Below are 21297 nucleotides of genomic sequence, written 5' to 3'. Positions count from 1 at the left end.
AGGGAGGGCAGGAGGGAGGGAGGGAGGGATGGATGGATGCAGATACAGATATATAGATGTTGTTATTAGGTGCTGTTAAGTTGGTGCCGACTCACAGTGACCCTACATACAACAGAATGAAACACTGCCCGGTCTTGCGCCATCCTCCCAATTATTGTTATGCTTGAGCCCACTGTTGCAGCCATTGTGTCAATCCACCTCCTTGAAGGTCTTCCTCTTTTTAGCTGAACAGCTACTTTACTAAGCATGATGTCCTTCTCCAGGGACTGGTCCCTCCTGGTAACATATCCAAAGTACGTGAGACGAAGTCTTGCCATCTTCACTTCTAAGGAGCATTCTGGCTGTACTTCTTCCAAGACAGATTTGTTCATTCTTTTGGCACTCCACGGTATATTCAATATTCTTCTCTAATACCATAATTCAAAGGCATCAATTCTTCTTTGGTCTTCCTTATTCACTGTCCAGCTTTCACATGCATATGAGGCAATTTAAAATACCATGGCTTGAGCCAAGCTCACCTTAGTCCTCAAAGTGACATCTTTAACACTTTAAAGAAGTCCTCTACAGCGTATGTGCCCAATACAATGCGTCCTTTGATTTCCTGACTGCTGCTTCCGTGGGCATTGATTGTGGATCCAAGTAAAATGAAATCTTTTACAACTTCAATATTTTCTCTGTTTATCATGATGTTACTTATTGGTCCAGCTGTGAGGACTTTTGTTTTCTTTATGTTGAAGTGTAATCCATACTGAAGGCTGTAGTCTTTGATCTTGATCAACAAGTGCTTCAAGTCCTCTTCGCTTTCAGCAAGCAATGTTGTGTCATCTGCATATCGAAGGTTGTTAATGAGTCTTCCTGCAATCCTGATGCCCCATTCTTCTTCATATAGCTTCTCAGATTATTTGCTCAGCATACAGATTGAATAAGTATGGTGAAAGGATACAACCCTAACGCACACCTTTTCTGACTTTAAACCACGCAGTATCCCCTTTTTCTACTTGAACAACTGCCTCTTGGTCTACGTACAGGTTCCTCATGAGCAAAATTAAGTGTTCTGGAATTCCCATTCTGGCAATGTTACCCATAATTTGTTATGATCCACACAGTTGCATAGTCAATTAAACGCAGGTAAACATCTTTCTGGTATTCTCTGCTTTCAGCCAGGATCCATCTGACGTCAACAATGACATCCCTCATTCTGCATCCACTTCTGAATCCAGCTTGAATTTCTGGCAGTTCCCTGTCAATGTACTGCTGCAACGCTTCTGAATGATCTTCAGCAAAATTTTACTTCTCTGTGATACTAATAATACTGTTTGAGAATTCCCGCGTTCGACTGGATCACCTTTCTTTGGAATGGGCACAGTATGGATCTCTTCCAGTCGGTTAGCCAGATAGCTGTCTTCCAAATTTCCTGGCATAGAAGAGTAAGCTCTTCCAGTATTGCATCCATTTGTTGAAACACCTCAATTGGTATTCTGTTAATTCCTAGAGACTTGTTTTTTGCCAATGCCTTCAGTGCAGCATGAACCTCTTCCTTCAGTACCATCAGTTCTTCATCATATGCTACCTCTTGAAATGGTTGAACATCGACTAGTTCTTTTTGGTACAGTGACTCTGTGTATTCCTTCCATCTTCTTTTGATGCTTCCTGGATCGCTTAATATTTTCCCCCATAGAATCCATCAATATTGCAAGTCGAGGCTTGAATTTTTTCTTCAGTTTGCTCAGCTTAAGAAATGCTGAGTGTGTTCTTCCCTTTTTATAATACTTCACTTTGTCTTCTTGAGGTGCCCTTTGAAATCTGTTCAGCTCTTTTACTTCATTTATTCTTTTTGCTTTAGCTACTCTATGTTCAAGGGCAACTTTCAGAGTCTCTTCTGACATCCATTTTGAGCTTTCCTTTCTTTCCATCTTTTTAATGACTTCTTGTTTTCTTCATGTATGATGTCCCTGATGTCATTCCACAACTCGTCTGGTCTTCAGTCATAAGTGTGTAATGCATCAAGTCTATTCTTAAGATGATCTGTTAAATTCAGGTGGGATATATTCAAGGCTGTACTCTGGCTCTTGTGAACTTGTTCTGATTTTCGTGTTTCAACCTGAACTTGCAAATGAGCAATTGATGGTCTGTTCCACAGTCATCCCCTGGCCTTGTTCTGACTGATGATATTGAGCTTTTCCATTGTATCTTTCCACAGATGTAGCTGATTTGATTCCTGTGTATTCCATCTGGCGAGTTCCACATGTATAGTCAACACTTATGTTGCTGAATAAAGGTATTTGCAATGAAGAAGTCATTGGTCGTGCAAAATTCTATCATGTGATCTCTGGTGTCATTTCTATCACCAAGACTGTATTTTGCAACTACTGATCCTTCTTCTTTGTTTCCAACTTTCACATTCCAATAGCCAGTAATTATCAATGCATCTTGATTGCATTTTTGATCAACTTCAGACTGCAGAAGTTGATAAAAATCTTCAATTTCTTCATCTTCGGCATTAGTGGTTGGTATGTACGAATAATAGTCGTACTAACTGGCCGTCCTTGTAGGCGTGTTGATATTATCCTATTACTGACAGCATTGTACTTCAGGATTGATCTTGGAATGTTACTCATTCTCCCTCAGTGCAAATACGCAACTGATCTTTCAGGGAAGTTCTGAGACCTTGGAATATCTTGTTTAAGAATAATAACCATAATGTATCAGTCTCATTTATTCTGTTAAGAAGTAAAGTATTTTTTCTCTCTCAATGCAAGGTAGTCTCAGATACTATTTGAGATTTTGGGGAGAAATCTCCATAGTGTAGTACCACTCACTAATTGAATCAACTTAGGAAAATTATTAAACTCCTTAGTCTTTATTTTCTCATTTGTAAAATGAGGTTAAATACCTATTTCATAAAATTGCGGTAAAAATTAAATAAAGTCACTATTAGCACAGTGACTAGCATATTGCAAATGGACAAAAATTGATAGTTACAATTATAGTAATTAGTAATAAACAATATTTAAACAGTTTTCTCCTCTCTATACTAAAAGGGATATTATGATGACTTTGTCTGTGGTGTGGTGTGTGTGTGTATGTGTGTGTACACACGCATGCGCAAGTGCTTCTTTCAATATTTTTAAAGTAGTTGTAGGCTCACTTTGGCCCTTTTTCTAAAAGCTTTACTATATAGTTTTTAAAATCCTTTAAGATTCATAATCCTACTGAATCAAGACTAAAATGTGTACTTAGTTTAAGCAAACAATTGTTCAACAGAAACCCTTTCAATTTTTGATTACTCCCCCTTCCCTCTCCAAGTTCACTGTTATTCTCTGATTTTTAATCTTGAAAGTCAGTCAGGTACATTATTTATGTTATATTCAATAGAGAGAAGAAGAAGAAAAGGAATTTTATTTAGGACACAAACTCTAACCTTGAAATGTTATTCTCTGAACATTCGTTCTGCTCACTGAGCAAATTTTAGTCTTCAAGTCAGATGTCTAAATACAGTGCTTGAGCTCTGCTTAAAGGCTAAAAATACAGACTTCTGCACAAGGTGATGGTTACAAAGGAAGGTGTTTAGAATATGGTTCAATAAAAGCTAAGGTAATTGAGCATTAGCTATATAGTTCAGCCAGAAGAATTTCTCATCTACACTGAAGCTTATGGAGTCAAATCTTAGGCTATTTTTCTTTGAAATACACTTTACTTGAAAAGAGAGCCAATTAAGTAAGTGGTTTCCTGAAATCCCTCACCAGGTCCTCAATTTTGATCATTCGAAGACTAGCAGTCATGGAAGCCTTTGTCAGCCTTTCTCTCTTAAAAAGAATACAATACATATAAAAGCATGCTCCACAAAGCATGGTAAGTCTGAACATGGAAGACTGCCACAAAGCTCATGCAATATTTCTGTAACCCTTGAGAAAATCTATGAATAGAAGTCAATGGTTAATAATGATGTTCACTAACACCACAATAAAACATAGCCACCTTGTAGAAAGCTTATTAACCTCCAGGAAACATATATTACTGCCTCATCCTGTATTCAGAACACAGACTAAGCTCAGTTGAACCTTGTATCTCACACTTAGTCTAACTCAGTCATACCCTCACAAAAGCAAAGTATCAAGAAGGTAGAGAGGAGAATAGCAAAATATAACAAAAGCCTGGAACAGATAATCCAGATTCTATTTTTAAGTGACATAAGGAGTACATTTAATTTTAATCTTTATTTTTGGGGGAGAAATTGGAAAAGGTAACATAGAATGAAGAAAGGGAGATATGGGTATATAATTAAAATTTTTATGTACTCATGAATAAATATAGTTTGAATGAATGATCGCACAAAAGGAGAAATCATAATAACATTGGAAAAATCTCAATAGGTTATTTTATTATGCAAATCTCCTCTTCAAATATTTATTATATATAAGCTTCATGAGCTTATCCTGTCTTTTTCAGTACTTTATCTATAGTGTCTAAAAATATACTTGACAGAGAAGGTACTTAACAAATAATTACTAAATAGATGAATACATTTTCATTTACTTTTTTACTTTTCAATCATTGTTAAGGGTAATTCACAATTATTTTCTTAAAGCTCTGAGAAATCCCCTTCCAACATACCATGTTGCAACATTCAGAGGAAGTATGTGAAAAATGGAGTTATAATTCCATAATGGAACTTTCATGCAAGAAACAACATTTGGTCAAATTGCACAGAATACATAGTATAAGCTTTTGCAAAAACTTGTTCCTAAGCAATATTTGCCCTTATTGAAAGGGTAAATAGAAACACACATACAGACTAGATACACATCTGACTAAACTGTATTTGGCTCGTTTTTTGCATCATGTTCATCATGAAGAAACTGGGTAGGAAAGATCAGAACAGGAAAATTTCCCTAGTCATTTCTTATTCCATAGCAATTGGAATTTCTGATTTACTCACATTTATTCTTGACTAAGAACAAAGGGAAAATAAGTAGCATGAAAGCCAGGCCAGCAGTGAAATGAAGTCACTAATGTAGGAACAGCGAAAAATTAAAAATCTAGTTGTGTCAGGTGCATTTAATAAAAAATAGTTTGCTACCTTCAAACATTTCTCTGTAAATAAACTTTCTTTTTACTTCTTATTTTACTGTACTTTAAGTGAAAGTTTACAATTCAAGCTAGTTTCTAATACAAAAGTTTATACATACACTGTTAATGTGACCCAGCTGCTCTCCCTATACTGTGACAGCACACTCCTCCTTTCCACCCCTGATTTCCTATGGCCATTCAACCAGCTCCTGACCCTCTCTGCCTTCTCATCTCACCTCTGGACAGGAGCTGCCCATTTAGTCTCATGTATCTACTTGAGCTAAGAAGCACACTCTTCACGAGTATCATTTTATGTCCATAGTCCAGTCTAATCTTTGTCCGAAGAGTTGGCCTCGGGAATGGTTTTAGTCAGACCATTAATTCTGGTCTTTTTAGTAAAATTTGAGTTCTGCATCCCACCCTTCCCCCGCTCCATCAGGGACCCTGTTGTGTTCCTTGTCAGGGTGGTCATTGGTGGTAACCAGGCACCATCTAGTTCTTCTGGTCTCAGGCTGATGAAGTCTCTGGCTTATGCTGCCCTTTCTGTGTCTTGGGCTAATACTTTCCTTGTGTCTTTGGTGTTCTTCATTCTCCCTTACTCCAGGTGGGTTGGGAACAATTGATACATCTTAGATGGCCACTTGCTAGCTTTTAAGACCCCAGATGCCACTCCAAAAGTAGGATGCAGAACATTTTCTTAATAATCTTTGTTATACCAACTGACCTACATGTCCCCTGAAAACATGGTCCACAGACCTCTGCCCCTGCTACTCTGTCCCTCGAAGTGTTTGGTTGTATTCAGGAAACTTCTTAGCTTTGGTTTAGTCCAGTTGTGCTGACTTCTCCTGTAGTGTGTGCTGTCCTTCCCTTCACCTAAGATAATTCTTCTCTACTATCTAGTTAGTGAATAACCCTCTTCCTCCCTCCCCACCCTCATAACCATCAAATAATGTTTTCTTTTGTGTTTAAACCTTTTCTTGAGTTCTTATAATAGTGGTCTTATATTTGTCCTTCTGTGACTGACTAAATTCACTCAGCATAATGTCCTTTAGATTCTCCCATGTTATGTTTCACAGGTTCATCGTTGTTCTTTATTGTTGCATAGTATTCCATTGTGTGAATATACCATAATTTGTTTATCCATTCGTCCATTGACAGGCACCTAGGTTGTTTCCATCTTTTGGCTATCGTGAACAGTGCTGCAATGAACATGGGTGTGCATATATCTATTCGTGTGATGGTTCTTATTTCTCTAGGATATATGCCAAGGAGTGGGACTGCTGGATCGTATGGTGCTTATATTTCTAGCTTTTTAAGGAAGCGTCAAATTGATTTCCAAAGTGGTTGTACCATTTTACATTCCCACCAATAGTGTATATAAGTGTTCCAGTCTCTCTACAATCTCTCCAGCATTTATTATTTTGTGTTTTTTGGATTAATGCTAGCCTTGTTGGGGTGAGATGGTATCTCATTGTAGTTTTGATTTGCATTTCTCTAATGGCTGATGATCGTGAGCATTTGCTCATGTGTCTGTTAGCCGCCTGAATGTCTTTTTTGGCGAAGTGCCTGTTCATAGCCTTTACCCACTTTTTAATTGGGTTATTTGTCTTTTTGTTGTTGAGGTTTTGCAGTATCTCGTAGATTTCAGAGATTAGATGCTGATCGGATTTGTCGTAGCCAAAAATTTTTTCTCAGTCTGTAGGTTGTCTCTTGACTCTTTTAGTGAAGTCTTTTCATGAGCATAAGTGTTTGATTTTTAGGAGCTCCCAGTTATCTAGCTTCTCTTCTGGTGTTTGTGCATTGTTAGTTATGGTTCCTGTTCTGTTTATGCAATGTATTTGCGCTCCTAGCGTTGTCCCTGTTTCTTCTTCCATGATCTTTATCGTTTTCAATTTTATATTTAGGTCTTTGATCCATTTTGAGTTAGTTTTTTGTGCATGGTGAGAGGTATGGGTCTTGTTTCAGTTTTTTGCAGATGGGTATCCAGTTATGCCAGCACCATTTGTTAAAGAGACTGCCTTTTCCCCAATTAATGGACTTTGGGCCTTTGTCAAATATCAGCTGCTCACAGAAGGATGAATTTATGTCTGGATTCTCAATTCTGTTCCATTGGTCTATGTATCTGTTGTTGTACCAGTACCAGGCTGTTTTGACTACCATGGCAATATAATAGGTTCTAAAATCAGGTAGTGTAAGGCCTCCCACTTTGTTGTTCTTCTTGAGTAATGCTTTACTTATTCGGGGCCTCCTCCTTTTCCATATGAAGTTGGTGATTTGTTTTTCCATCTCATTTAAAAATGCTGCTGGAATTTGGATCGGGATTACATTGTATCTGTAGTTTTTTTAGGTAGAACTGACATTTTCACAATGTTGAGTCTTCCTATACATGAGCAAGGTATGTGTTTCCAGTTATGCAGGTTGTAAATAAACTTTTATTGTGTATTTGAATGTTATTTTTGGTGGAGGTCTAGTTGTGCTTTATTGAATTGTGAATTCAAGCTTATGCATGCCTGACATTGGAGTTCAATGTCTTTCAAAGTTATTTCTAAAAAGACATAAAGTTTACTTTAAACCCCCCCACCAAAAGTTCCATATGCATGTTTTTGAGAGTCTAGATTCTCACTTCAGAATAGAGTACTTACTTCCATAGGAGCGACAGCTCTTGTGCTAAAAGTTCAGTAGAAAAAATCATTTTTGTTTCTTGAATTACCAAACACCTCTTCATACCTTTCAAAGTGACCTTTCAAAATTGGAAATGAAATGCATAAAAGATTATGCCTCTCTTCATAATCACATATTCACAATGTCCTGGGGCATTATTTCAGCATGGAAAATTCCTGATGTTTTGAAGTCAATTTAGAACAAAAATATGCTTAAGAAATAACTGCATCTTATAGAATTTTAAGTACTTCTCTTTTACCATGTTACATAAAAGCCATGTCTAAATTTAGACATATGTAGATAAACATGCCAATGCCTGAAAAACCCCCGACCACAGAAGTTCTAGGGAAAAGTCTGTATTATATTAAACATGAGACTCCATTTCCTTGTTTTGAATTATTGGTGCTGCTGTGGCAACAGCACAATAGAGAACTTTGTTGCACTCTCAGCAGAGCTATTTATATTATTTAACCTCTTCCCTGGGAGTTCTTTCTCTACCATGTTCTTCTATTATTTTAATAAAGCAGTGCATTCAAAGTGTAAAAAAAAAATTGTTTAATGCAAACACAAAAAGCTTACCTTAGAACTGTATAAAGCACAGACTGTGGACCTGAAGGCAAACTCCTGAAGTGGTTTAATTACCTTAAGTTTTAAGTCCCTGCAACTGAAAGGAGTTGCATATGTGATTTTTAAATGCTCTGAAATCTTACCAAAATATTCAGAAGTCGGAATTAGCTAGTTAAGTAATAATTACAATACTTAAAAGGGAATGAGATTCTACTAGAGAAAAGTTCAAGATGGTGTTCCTTCCTGTTTGTAGGGCGCTGCCAGTGGAGTGAAGGTACTGATGTTGTTACCCAAAGAAGGAAGTGCAATGATATAGATATGGAAAAGGACTAACTAGTTGCATAAAACCACACATCATAAAAGCTACATATTTTTTTTTAAATAAAACTACACATAAAAGATTTCTTAATACTTAACGTCTTAAATAGTTAAATTAAGCAAGCAAAGAAAAGAATTAATCACTTTGACTTAAGCTGTTAAGATGTTAATTAACTCTAACTATAAAGTATATCCTTTCAATTAGTAAACTTGCTAACCATTTAGTTGGATCAAAGGCAAGACCTTTTAATAAAATCTTTTGATCATGATAACTGAAATTAGTTCCCATATTTGCAAATTAATCAAGACAATTAAAGAAGTTGTTAGGAAACGAGAAAATAAGTTAGAAAAAATAACTCCAAGTGAGCCTTCTCAAATGACTGGGAGGTGCACAACAAGATGTTACAGCCGGGCCAAAATTATCAAAATGGAAGGAAATGGCTTTAAATTCTATGTAGAAATGAAAAGTCTACTTTTCCAGCTTCACCTGTCATTTCCTCACACACCTAGAACGGAAGGTACAGGAATTTCTCAAGGTTCTTTCAACAGGCCAAGACCTTTCTCTGGCCCATTTGTACTCGCTGTTTCACCTGTCTGCTCCTTCTCCCCTCCTTCTTTGCTGGCAAACTCACTTTCACTTTTTAGACGGGGTTAAATGTCTTCTCTATCAACTTGCCATGGGCGATCGTTCCTACTTCTGCCTGAGTGCCCACATCTTGTTATTTATTATGAAGGTGCTTTCATCTGCTTTTCACACTAAACTGAGACCTTCTCAAGGGCAGAGTCTACACAAAGCTCATTCAATTGTCTTTATACCTCCATTCTTTTTATCACTGTGATATGATTACTGAATGACTGGATTAAAATGCTATCAAAATTAATTCAAATTAGTAATAAAAAATTATAACTTGCTTCAAAATTTTGGTAATATGCTCATATGATAGAATGCAAGAAAAATTTAGAATATTAAAGAAAAATGATAAGGAAGAAAAATCTTGGGGAAAAAGACAAAGAAGTCACTTTTGTCACTGTTGACTATGACTACAAATTTACTTTGTAAACGTTCTATTACAATTTTTTGAAGTGAATTTATTACAAAGACTAAAATGAATAAGGATTATGTCTAGTTTTACATTCAGCCCATGAAGAAATGCAAATTGGATTATTTTCCATCTCAACTAATTATTTCATTAGAAAATGTAATGCCACTCACTTTCTGTGGAAAAAAAAAATCACGTATTCTCTCTTACTAAAACCTATGCCCCTAGAGCTGCACTGTCATGCTGAGAAATGGCATGTCAGGAGACATAATATGCTGCAGAGACAGATGTCCCTATTCAAAATGCATATGCAATGATCAATCACAGCTCGGAACATTCCTGAAAACTCAAGTGCCACATTTAAAAAACAATTACAGAAAAATGTGTTAAAATAATATCAAGAAGCTGATACAAGCAGAATGCATTAGCCAAGAAATTCAAAAAAGGATTTGTAGAACAGGAGAGGATTTTGTGTTTTGCTAAGATTCCATATAAGAGTATAAAATGTTTTGTTAAAGGAAACACTATTTCAAGATCTACACCTGCTCTTGGGAGAGTTTCTCTTTGCCTTACCGATGAGTTACCCATACAATGAGTCCCTGAGTGGTGCAAATGGTTAACGTGCTCACTGCTAACTGAAAGGTTGGAGATTCAAGTCCACACAGAGGTGCCTCAGAAGAAAGGCCTGGTGATCTACTGCCCAAAAAATCCGGTGTTGAAAATCCTATGAAGCACAGTTCCACTCCAACACAAAAGGGGTCCGCATGAGTCAGAATCAACATGATGACAACTGGTTTATTCATTCAGCAAGTAGACCTGCTCTATCATAAACTCCATTTCTAGTTTCACAAATGTTAAATAAATGGAGTCAATCTTTATTATAAGAATAGAAAATATATCTTATTATATAAATACCTCGTATATTTGCAATAATTTTCAGCATCTACCACAGGACTATGATTCTTTTCCCTTTTAAATTATTATATTATGAACAGAAAAACATAACAAAAATTGTATACTCCTTCATTCATTTATTCAACATATATTTATGGAGAGGCTACTATACCTAGTACTCTTCAAGGTCCTGGGAATACAGTTGTGAACAATACAGACAAAAATCTGTGCTCTTGCGGAGCTTATATTCTAGCATCAAGAAGCAAACAATAAAGAGTGCACACAATACATAGCTAAATGATAAAGTATGTTAGAAGATAATAAGTGACATATAAAAAAACAAGAACATGGAAGGGGTATTTGAAGCGAGGGTGGGGCTGCAACTGTAAATAGAGTGGTCAGGGTAGGCATCAATAGGAAGGCAACCTTTGGGGAAACACTCGAAGAATATAAGGGATATTTAAGCACACACTTAAAGGTATCTGGCCATGCAATTTGATAGGAAAAGTTCAAACACAGTAATATATCTAGTGGAGACTTGAGGCATGTTCAAGGAACATCAGAGAGGCCAGCGAAACTCGAGCAATATGAGTGAGGGGAAGAGTCGATGGGATAAGGTCAAAGAAGTGATACAAACCATATCACACAGTGCCTTGGGGACCAAGGTAGGACTTTGGTTTTTTCTCTGAGAGAAATGAGGAGTCACTAGTGGGTTTTGAGCAAAGGAGCACATGATGTAACATATTTAATAGGATCATTCTGGCAGCTGCCTTGAGAGTAGACAGTGGAGTTAGTACAGTGGAAGCAGAGAGGCCAACTATGAGGCTAATTCAAAAATTCAAGCAAAAGATACTGGTGGTATAGACCTGTGTGACAGCAGTAAATTGATGAGGAGTAACAGGAGTCTGGATATGTTCTGAAGGTATAGAAACGAGGAATTCCTGACAGATAAAATATGAGGTGTGAGGGAAAGGCCACACTCAGGAATTGTTCCACAGTTTCTGGCCTGAGCAGTTAGAAGGTTGGAGTTGTCATTAACTGAGATGGAGAAGGCTGTGGGTGGAGCCATTCTGGTGAAACACTAGGAGTTCAGGTTGGTCCTATTACATTTAAGAAGCTATCAAAACATTGGGATATACTTGCCTGAGTTTGGGAAAGATGTCTGGGCTAGATATACTAATTTGGGAGCTGTTGTCATACAATTGCCAGTCAAAGCCACCACCTTGAAGAAATACATTACTAATACACTAGAAGCTTCAATGCATCCCTCTCAAAGTTAACCGCCTCTAGAATCTAGTATTTATCATACTTACATCATTTTGTTTTGTTACAGATGTATGTAACCTTAAAAAATACAGAGCACAGCAGATTGGGAAGAGGGACCCAGCAGTCTACTTCTGAAAAGAATTAGCCAGTGAAAACCTTATGAATAGCAGTGGAACATTGTCTGATATAGTGCCAGAAGATGAGCCCCCCAGATTGGAAGGCACTCAAAAGACAACCGGGGAAGAGCTGCCTCCTCAAAGTAGAGTCGATCTTAATGACGTGGATGGCGTCAAGCTTTCGGGACCTTCATTTGCTAACGTGGCACAACGCAAAATGAGAAGAAACAGCTGCAAATATCCATTAACAATCAGAACGTGGAATGTACAAAGTATGAATCTAGGAAACCTGGAAATCATCAAAAATGAAATGGAACGCATAAACATTGATATCCTAGGCATTAGTAAGCCAAAATGGACTGGTATTGGCCATTCTGAATCAGACAATCATATGGTCTACTATGCCAGGAATGACAACTTGAAGAGGAATGGTGTTGCATTCATCTTCAAAAAGAACATTTCAAGATCTGTCCTGAAATCAACACTGTCAGTGACGGAATAATATCCATACGCCTACAAGGAAGACCAGTTAATACGACTCTTATTCAAATTTAAGCACAAACTACTAAGGCCAAACATGAAGAAATTGAAGATTTTTACCAGTTTTTGCAGTCTGAAATTGATTGAACATGCAGTCAAGATGCATTGATAATTACTGGTGATTGGAATGTGGAAGTTGGAAACAAAAGATCGGTAGTTGGAAAATATGGCCTTGGTGATAGAAACAATGCCGGAGACTGCGTGATAGAATCTTGCAAGACCAACAACTTCTTCACCGCAAACACCTTTTCTCATCAACATAAATGGCGGCTATACACATGGACCTCGCCTGATGGAACACACAGGAATCAAATCAACTACATCTGTGGAAAGAGACGAAGGAAAAGCTCAATATCATCAGTCAGAACAGGGCCAGGGGCCAACTGTGGAACAGACCATCAGCTGCTCATATGCAAGTTCAAGTTGAAACTGAAGAAAATTATAACAAGTTCACTAGAGCCAAAGTATGACCTTGACTATATCCCACCTGAATTTAGAGATCATCTCACATTAGATTTGACACATAGAACACTAATGACTGAAGACCAGACAAGTTGTGGAATGACATCAAGGACATCACACATGAAGAAAGCAAAAGGTCATTAAAAAGACAGGAAAGAAAGAAAAGACCAAAATGGATGTCAGAAAAGACTCTGAAACTTGCTCTTGAACGTCGAGTAGCTAAAGCAAAAGGAAGAAATGATGAAGCAAAAGTACTGAACAGAAGATTTCAAAGGGCAGCTCGAGAAGACAAAAGTAAAAGTATTATAATGACATGTGCAAAGACCTGGAGATAGAAAACCAAAAAGGAAAAACACACTTGGCATTTCTCAAGTGGAAAGAACTGAAGAAAAAATTCAAGCCTCGAGTTGCAATAGTGAAGGATTCTATGGGAAAAATATTAAAAATGACACAGGAAACATCAAAAGAAGATGGAAGGAATACACAGAATCATTATGCTAAAAAGAACTGATCAACGTTCAACCATTTCAAGAGGTAGCATATGATCAGGAACTTATGGTACTGAAGAAAGAGGTCCAAGCTGCACTGAAGGCACTGTCAAAAAACAAGGCTCCAGGAATTGATGGAATATCAACTGAGATGTTTCAACAAATGGATGCAGTGCTGGAAGTCCTCACTTGTCTACGCCAAGAAATTTGGAAGACAGCTACTTGGCCAGATGACTGGAAGAGATCCATATTTATGCCTATCCCTAAGAAAGGGGATCTAACTGAATGCAGAAACTATCGATCAATATCATTAATATCATACACAAGTAAAATTTTGCTGAAGATCATTCAAAAGTGGCTGCAGCAGTATATAAACAGGGAACTGCCAGAAATTAAGGCCGGGTTCAGAAGAGGACGTGGAATGAGGGGTACCATTTCTGATGTCAGATGGATCCTGGCTGAAAGCAGAGAACACCAGAAAGATGTTTACTTGTGTTTTACTGACTATACAAAGGCATTCGACTCTGTGGATCATAACAAATTATGGATAACATTGAAAAGAATGGGAATTCCAAAACACTTTACTGTGCTCATGAGGAACCTGTACATAGATCAAGAGGCAGTTCTTCTGCTGAGCAAATAATCCAAGAAACTGGACTGTATGAAGAAGAATGTGGCATCAGGATTGGAGGAAGACTCATTAACAACCGGCATCATGCAGATGACACAACCTTGCTTGCTGAAAGTGAAGAGGACTTGAAGTACTTACTGACGAAGATTAAAGACCACAGCCTTCAGCATGGATTACACCTCAACAGAAAGAAAACAAAAATCCTCACAACTGGACCAATTCATGATAAATGGAGAAAAGATTGAAGTTGTCATGGATTTCATTTTACTTGGATCCACAATCAACACCCATGGAAGCAGCAGTCAAGAAAGCAAAATATGCATTGATTGGGCAAATCTGCTGCAAAAGACCTTTTTAAAGTGTTGAAAAGCAAAGACATCACCTTGGAGACTAAGGTGCACCTGACCCAAGCCATGGTATTTTCAATTGCATCATACGCATGCGAAACCTCGACAATGAATAAGGAAGACCGAAGAAGAATTGACACTTTTGAATTGCGGTATTAGCAAAGAATATTGAATATACCATGGACTGCCAAAAGAATGAACAGATTTATCTTGGAAGAAGTACAACGACAATGCTCCTTAGAAGCAAGGATGGCGAGGCTATGTCTTACATACTTTGGACATGTTGTCAGGAGGAACCAGTCCCTGGAGAAGGACATTATGCTTGGTAAAGTAGATGGTCAGCAAAAAAGAGAAAGACCCTCAACAAGATGGATTGACATCGTGGCTGCAACAATGGGCTCAAGCATAACAATAATTGTGCACATGGTGCACGACCAGGCAGTGTTTGGTTCTGTGGTACACAGGGTCACTATGAGTCAGAGGCGACTTGACAGCACCTAACAACAATGTAAGCTTAAAAAATACAGAGCATTGTTCTGCACGTTTTTTAACTTTATATAAATGATAAAGTATGAATAATCTTCTATAATTTACTTTTTTCTAAGCATATATTTTTAAGTTTATCCATAATAATGTATGCATCTCTCGTTCATTATCAAAGCCACGTAGTATTTCACTGAATGAAAACATCTCAAATTATTTATCCATTTTCCTATTGATGGACATTTAATTTGATTCCAATTTTTCAGTATTACAAACAATGCTGAATTAAACATTTCTGTACATGTCTCTGTGTGCACATGTGAAACAGTACCTCCAGGGAGTAAATCTACCAGTGGAATTGCTGGGCCTTTACATACACAACTTGACTACATATGTATGAATACATTGCTCTCCTGAGTGGTACACTCTCTGGCATTGTGAAATTTCCTACTGCTCCATATCCTCACCAACAATTCGTGGTGTTCGACTTTACAATTTTGCCGATCTGATAGGTGTGTAAAATTATATATCATTGTAGTTTTCATTTGCATCTTCCCTGATCACTATCTTTGCTATTTAGTGGGCATTCGGATTTTTTTTTTTTTAATTTGTCCTGTTTTCTATTGGGTTACTTGTCTTTTTTATATTCTGCATGCTAATTTTTTGTCATATTTATGTCATATATATCTTTCCCCAGTCTTTGACTTTTCTCTCTTTATATTTTGTTGCACAAATTTTAATTTTATTTTTCATAATTGTTATGGATTGAATTGTGTCCCCTAAAGGGATTTGTTGAAATGCGAACTCCTGATACCCGAGAATGTGATGTTGTTTAGAAATAGGGTCTTTTAAGATGTTAGCAGTTAACATGAGGTCATGCGCAGTAGGGTGAGTCCTAATCTTATATGACTAGTGTCCTTATAAAAGTGGAAAAGATACACAGAGACAGGGAGACAGGAAAGACGTCACGAGATGCTGCAGCTGCAAGCCAAAGTAATGCCTGGAGTCACCAGAAGCTAGGAGACAGGCATGAACAGTTTCTCTCTCAGAGCCCTGAGATGGACTCGACACAGCCTATAACCCGATCTTCTAGCCTTCAGAACTGTGAGACAATACATTTGTGTTCTTATAAGCCACCCAATTTGTGGTACTTTGTTACAGCAGTCCTAGGAAACAGAAACAATAATTATTTTTCATAATTATCAATCCTTTCCTTTGATATTAGTGTTTTTTTGTACCTTGTTTTAGAAAATCCTTCCTTTCCCTATATCATATTTTCTCCAATTTGCATTTCAAATTTGAATACTTAATCTATCTAGAATTGCTTTTGTGTATAATATGAGGTACTGATGCAATATCACCTCTTTTTTGCCACAGCACCATTTATTAAATAACCCATTACTTTCCCACTGATCAGCAATGCTACCTCTGTCATATCGGTGTCCATGTATAAATTGGTCCTTTCTGAGCTCTCTGATCTGGCCTATTTGGCTATATACAATATATAATATTATGCTATATAAGAAGTCTAGTTATCTTATGAAGAGTCCCTGGGTGGTACGAACAGTTAATGCAGTCAGCTGCTAACCAAAAGGTTAGAGGTTCAAGACACCTAGAAATGCCTCAGAAGAAAGCCTGGCAATCTACTTGTGAAAAGTCAGCCATCGAAAACCCTGTGGAGCACGGTTCTACTCTGACACACATGGGGTTGGCATGAGTCAGAGTCGACATGACGGCAACTAGTTACTTAGTTTATATATCTTATAGTGCCATTCTTCGCACTTTGTTCTTTGTCTTCAAAAGTATGTTTTCTTTCCTTAGCCCTTTACTTTTCTATATACATGTGAGAATTAGGTTATCAAAAATCTGGAAAAAAAAATCTGTTAGGGTCTTGATTAAAATTTCATTGAATTCATACCTCAATTTTAGTAGAATTAACAACTTTATAACATTGAGTACTCCAATCTACGACACTGGTGTCTTTCTCTGTTTATTTAAATCTTCTCCAATGACTTTCATTAAAGACCATTTTTGGACAAGAAGACATTTTATATTTTATTTAAATATATGGATGTACTCCTAGGTTCCTTTTATTTTTGTGGCTAGTGACAGAAATATTTTTAATTTCATTTTCTAGCAGTGAAAATATATCTTCTTGCTCCTGTATCCACATCTCATTATATGTTTAGTGCCCCTTGTATGTATATTGATTATAAATAAATGAATGACCAGTTGACTAATCCTCTTATCAACGAAATTCTATGACATTTAAATTAGAAATAAAATTCTGTAATGATAGTTAACTATAAACATACTATTTGGTATTATTTTGTTTTGCTTTTAATTGAGCTATAATATATGAAGAAAGTGCTGGCAAGAATTACCCACAATTTTAGAGACCCATTTCAGAAGAAACTCTCTGAAGAAAAGAAAGAAAATGTTACAGGAGGCAGTTATTCAGGCAACTGCAAAGAAGAGAAAGTTAAACCCAAGAAATGGAAAAATACATATTTTTAAAGCAGACTCATAGTAAAGAGTCTAGAATTATTTGTTGTAGGAAAAAAAGAAACCACTGCACCCCAAATGACTCCTTCTTGAAAAGGTTTTACTATACACTACACTATAAATTAAATTAACCATGCCCCTGTCATCAAGACAGTATTAATTATATTTATAATATTAAAATATGTTCAGGAGACTGAAAGTTGTGTTACCTTCCAGATGACAAAAGGTCCATCCAAAATTTTTAAGAGTTAACAATGTTTCTTTTCACTGAAAAATGCTTAATGCAGTTGTGAACAGCACAATTTTTAGCATAGCAAGCACAAATCCTACCAAAAAAAAAAAAAGGCATTTGGTACATTGCTATTCCATAATAATTTATGTCACTAGAGTTCGTATTTCCCAAGTTTCGTGTTTCCAAATCAGAACTTTGGTGGTGAAAAAAAAACTGAACTTTTAATGCTCTGGCATTGTTCAGTGAATACTGCACTTCTCTAACTTACTTGAGAATTGTTTCTGTTGCTCCTTACCCTGTCCTCACAGGGAGTTTGGAATTGTGATTCCTTCCTTCATTCAGGAAAACATTCATTCATCAAACATTTATCGAACTCTGTCTATGTGCCAAGAATGTTGTTAGATGCTAGTGAATGGAACTTGTCTGACTCCCGCCCTCATGGAAACTTAACGTCTGCTGGAGCAGACAGACATTAAACAAGGGCAAAGCACTCCACTGCTAACCGAAGGATCGGTGGTTCAAACCCACCAGCTGCTCTGCAGGAGAAAGATGCGGCAGTCTGCATGCATAAAGATTATAGCCTTGGAAACCCTATGGGGAAGCTCTACTCTGTCCTACAGGGTTGCTATGAGTCAGAATTTGACTCAATGGCAATATGTTTTTTTTTTTTTTCTTTTTGCACCATACTGTACTATGTACTGTGGCAAGGAAAAGTACAGGTCCTATGAGCACAACTGGGGACCCAAAAGAGAAGGCATCACTGGATTGCCCATCTAGAGGAACTGCTATTTAAACTAAGGCTTGAGAAAAATTAGGAATTAGGGTCAGGCTGAGGGAAGGGCCTGGGGTGCACAAAATGCAAGAATGAGACATTTCTAGGCTCTAAAGTTACTCTTTATATTTATAGGGTTGCTATGAGTTGGAATCGACTCAACGGCAACGGGTATGGTATGGTAAAGTTATTCTAAGGAGCCCGGGTAGTACAGTTAACTGCTTGGCTGCCAACCGAACGGTTAGCAGTTCAAACCCACCCAGCCACTCTGTGGGAGAAAGACCTGGCAATCTCCTCCCATAAGGATTGCAGCCAAGAAAATTGGGGCAGTTCTATGGGACAGTTTTAACTCTGCCACATGGGGTTGCTATGAGTTAGAATCAACTTGATGGCACCCAACAACAACAACAAAGTTACTCTAGATCAAAGTTACTCAAACATATAGCAGCATGAATACATATAACTACACTGACTTTCAGACTCAACATGATGGGAAGGAGACAGAACTGGGAACCCCTAATTTTCTAAGAAAACATGTATGTACCTAAAATGCACTTAGGCAAGAGTCCTGGGATTAATTCACAAATGCGCCTGCATGATCTCACTCAAAGTATCCCTAACCAAAAACCAAACACTTTGCTGTCGAGTTGATTCCATAACATAATAGTAAGGATTAACGGTGAGAGATGATCAATATTACACAGGGATGTCTGTTTTATAGATAAACTTTGTAGAAATTATTTCTTCTGCATGTTAAGAAACTTACATATAATAGTAATTAAATACACTGAATATTCCTTCCAGGGTATATTTAGTATACTGAATCAATTTTATTGCTACATGTGTTCTTGCCAAATAACATTGTTACACCAGAAATCGAATACAATTACAGGAAAATTTTGGTAACTTTCTTTCAAAAATAGCGAGTACAGCCTGTAATTTATTTTTGTCTTTTCATTAAAAACAAACAAAATTCCATTTCAAATGATGGCATAAAATCCACTCAGACTTAGCTAGTTTTCTATTCATTTTATTTGGCTTTAGTAAAGATCTAATGGCGGGGGCGGGGGGTGGGGCAGAGAAAAGCATCTCCCTAATGATTCAGAAAATACACATAAAACCTAATCACACTGCCAAGAGCAACTATGGTTAAAATTGGGCATTTTTCCCTCCTATACTTTTTTCCACCAAAATATATGTATATAGACACATACATATACCTACGTGTGTGTGTATAAAACATATATTCAAAAACAAATTATTCTGTAAGTAAATAATCTACTTTTTACCAAAAAAATCATTATTTTAAAGATTTGGTATACACTCTATTTTATGGGTGCATTAACTGCAATGTGACGAACTACTTAGAATGGCCTTTCTCGCCATGGTCTTGTAACTCCCACCCAGGTGACTGGGTAGGGCTGTGCAAATAAGATAACTGTGGCTCACCAAGAGGACTGGTCAGTTTTGTCTTAAAAGAGAGCCAATTCCAGAGCAGAAAGGAGAGCCCACCACCATCAAGGAAGGAGAGACGGGCAGGAGACGGTACAGTGGGCCTCCCAGCTTATGGAGGGAGAAAGCTCATGCCTTTGGGCAGAAACTGAGGGCCAAGGAGAAGCCTACGCCTGACCCACGAATTTGGGACTTTCCAGCCTCCACAACTGCGTGAGCCATTTCCTCGATATGGTTCATGAGTTCTGTGAGACATTGTAGTGAATTAGGGCACCCAAATGTGGGAGGGAGAGTACTAAGGGGAGAGGGAGTAGTTCATGTTAGAGATGCTGAGGGAGTGGTACAGCAGCTTGGAAAAGCGGACACTTGGGACATCTTTAACCTCAGCCTCACAGGAACCAGCTTTGTGCTGATCCTTATACAAGAGGTTATTCGTTTAATAATATTCCAGAAAAAAAATGTACCATATTAATCTGGCCATTTTCTCCATTATTAGGTGTTCAAATTTTTAATATTTTCCTGTTTATAAATAATGCACCATTGAACGTTTTTATTCTATACCTGTTCTACTAATAACATGGGAAATCAATGGCAGAGAAGGTAACAAATAAATGATCTTTTTCCCTAAATCAACTTTTTTTTTCATTTCTATAAACATTTATTGAGGTCCAATGTCCTACCCTATGCCAGGCCCCTGGATAAGCACTAAGGATACAGAGATAAATGAGAACCAGTACCACTTGCCAGGAGCTCATTATTTACCACAGTAGTTCTCGATAGGGATGATTTTGCCCGCCAGGGGAATGTGGAAATTCCTAGAGACATTTTTATTTGTCACAACATTGAGGGAATGCTACTGGCATCTAGTGGGTAGAAGCCAGGGTTGCCTCTAAACATCCTACAGTGCACAGGACAGCCCCCACAACAAAGAATTTTCTGGCCCAACATGTCAATAGTTCGGAGGTTGACAAATTCTGGTCTAGCCCTTTCGTGTAGTCTGCCCACCCTCTATTGATCTCAAGTGATCTCTCACCCCAAGGATAACATTTAATAAGTTTTAGAAATCAACAGGTACATCAACAATCACCATGAAACTACCTACCTAAGGGCAACAGATTGGCCCAACCAGAAGGAGACAATCTCCATTCCCATACTCACATTTCAAACAAATCAGCTTTATACAATGATCAAGAAACTTTGGAGTCTGAGGAGTATGGGAATTTTACATCTAAAACATACACTTCAGGCCCTATTCAGTGTAGTTTCTTGTATTCTCTTCTAAACTGTCTTAGTCATCTAGTGCTGCTATAACAGAAATACCACAAGTAACAAAGAGAAGTTTATTTCTTCACAGTCAGGTAGGCTAAAAGTCCAAATTCAGGGTATCAGCTCCAGGGGAAGGCTTTCTCTCTCTCAGCCTTCTCATCAGTGTTCCCCCGGACTAGGAGCTTCT

This window comes from Trichechus manatus, unplaced genomic scaffold, assembly GCF_000243295.1.
Source record: "Trichechus manatus latirostris isolate Lorelei unplaced genomic scaffold, TriManLat1.0 scaffold00050, whole genome shotgun sequence".
NCBI classification, from domain to species: domain Eukaryota; kingdom Metazoa; phylum Chordata; class Mammalia; order Sirenia; family Trichechidae; genus Trichechus; species Trichechus manatus.
This window is presented reverse-complemented; position numbering follows the sequence as displayed.